Below are 2,775 nucleotides of genomic sequence, written 5' to 3'. Positions count from 1 at the left end.
CTACTGTGTGAGTGACTCATGTTAGTTGTTTTGTTATAATACGTAGATAGTTTAGTAGCCATGTGAAACCGGCCTGATCTCGATAGCTCACATTCAGTTTCTCTTCACGTATTAAACTAATCAGCTGTTAGTCTGCTTGACTAGGCTAGTAGTTATTAATTTGTAAACATTTCTAAAAACATCATTCCACTGACACTTTGGGGTATTGTGCGTAGGCCAGTGATGCAAACTTAATGATGGTGTTGGAGAAGTGCGTGGCCAGGCACCGTGTGTCGTGCGTGGCCAGGCACCGTGTGTGAACAGGGAGTAGAGGAAGGGACTAAGCACGCACCCCTGTGGGGCCCCAGTGTTGATGGTCAGCGTGGCAGATGTGTTGTTTAATACATTTCATGTTAAATCAATTGAATTCAATTTTGCTGCTTGTAGCCTATGCTATTGTCTGTAATTTGCCTCAATATATTTTATTATGTGTAGCCTAACATGCGTGCAATTATGTGATCTATATTTTGGAGGAACATCCCATCACCACTCTAGAACAACGTGATATCACCACTCTGGAACAACATGACATCACCACTCTGAAACAACATCACTACTCTGGAACAACATGACATCACCACTCTGGAACAACATCACCACTCTGGAACAACATCCCCACTCTGGAACAACATCACATCACCACTCTGGAACAACATCCCATCACTCTGGAACAACATGACATCACCACTCTGGAACAACATGACATCACCACTCTGGAACAGCATCCCATCACTCTGGAACAACATGACATCACCACTCTGGAACAACATGACATCACTCTGGAACAACATCACATCACTCTGGAACAACATCACCACTCTGGAACAACATGACATCACCACTCTGGAACAACATGACATCACCACTCTGGAACATGACTTCACCACTCTGGAACAACATCCCATTACCACTATGGAACATGACATCACCACTCTGGAACAACATGACATCACCACTCTGGAACAACATGACATCACTACTCTGGAACAACATGACATCACCACTCTGGAACAACATCACATCACCACTCTGGAACAACATGACATCACCACACTGGAACAACATGACATCACCACTCTGGAACAACATGGCATCACCACTGGAACAACATCCATCACCACTCTGGAACAACATCCCATCACCACTCTGGAACAACATGAAATCACCACTCTGGAACAACATCCCATCACCACTGTGGAACAACATCCCATCACCACTCTGGAACAACATGGCATCACCACTGGAACAACATCCATCACCACTCTGGAACAACATCCCATCACCACTCTGGAACAACATGAAATCACCACTCTGGAACAACATCCCATCACCACTGTGGAACAACATCCCATCACCACTGTGGAACAACATGACATCACCACTCGGGAACAACATCACATCACCACTCTGGAACAACATCCCATCACCACTCTGGGACAACATGACATCACCACTCTGGAACAACATGACATCACCACTCTGGAACCACATGACATCACCACTCTGGAACAACATGACATCACCACTCTGGAACAACATGACATCACCACTCGGGAACAACATCACATCCCCACTCTGGATCAACATCCCATCACCACTCTGGAACAACATGACATCACCACTCTGGGACAACATCCCATCACCACTCTGGAACAACATGACATCACCACTCTGGAACCACATGACATCACCACTCTGGAACAACATGACATCACCACTCTGGAACAACATGACATCACCACTCGGGAACAACATCACATCCCCACTCTGGATCAACATCCCATCACCACTCTGGAACAACATGACATCACCACTCTGGGACAACATCCCATCACCACTCTGGATCAACATCCCATCACCACTCTGGAACAACATGACATCACCACTCTGGGACAACATCCCATCACCACTCTGGAACAACATGACATCACCACTCTGGAACCACATGACATCACCACTCTGGAACAACATGACATCACCACTCTTGAACAACATGACATCACCACTCGGGAACAACATCACCACTCTGGAACAACATCACATCACCACTCTGGAACAACAACATCACCACTCAGGAACAACATGACATCACCACTCTGGAACAACATGACATCACCACTCTGGAACAACATCACATCACCACTCTGGAACAACATCACATCACCACTCTGGAACAACATGACATCACCGCTCTGGATCAAAATCCCGTCACCACTCTGTTACCTTCAAGTAGGTTTCGGTTTTGCTTGGGCATTGTGGATGGAGGATTGGCGTAAGCATCAGTCTTTGATTCCAATGTTTGCTAGTTCAAATCGAGAGATAGAAAGTTGTGTTTGATAAGCATCTGTCTTTGTGTGTGTGTGTGTGTGTTCAAGTTTGAATCCAGTGAAATCAATTATTTTTGTTTTAAGCCTATCCCAAACCTTAACCCTAACCTTACAAATGAATGAAGGCCTAAACTTAACCTTAGACACCACTCTGGAACAGCATGACATCACCACTCTGGAACATGACATCACCCCTCTGGAACTACATTTGACCTTAGGATATTTGACATTTGAGAAACATGGATGAAACTCTAATTCTGACTTGAGACTGTGAGAGTTAGTTGGTCAATTCACCATCTCTTCCGCGTTGGTTAAATGTAATTTAATTGAAACGACGTGGAAACAATGTTGATTCAACCAGTGTGCGCCCAGTGGGTTATCTGTGACGAACGGTAATAAACGCTGATTA

The sequence above is a fragment of the Oncorhynchus mykiss genome, chromosome 10 (assembly GCF_057628025.1).
Source record: "Oncorhynchus mykiss isolate SJ-2025 chromosome 10, ASM5762802v1, whole genome shotgun sequence".
Classification (NCBI taxonomy): Eukaryota; Metazoa; Chordata; class Actinopteri; order Salmoniformes; family Salmonidae; genus Oncorhynchus; species Oncorhynchus mykiss.
The sequence above is the reverse complement of the archived record's forward strand: the minus strand, read 5'-3'. Positions refer to the sequence as shown.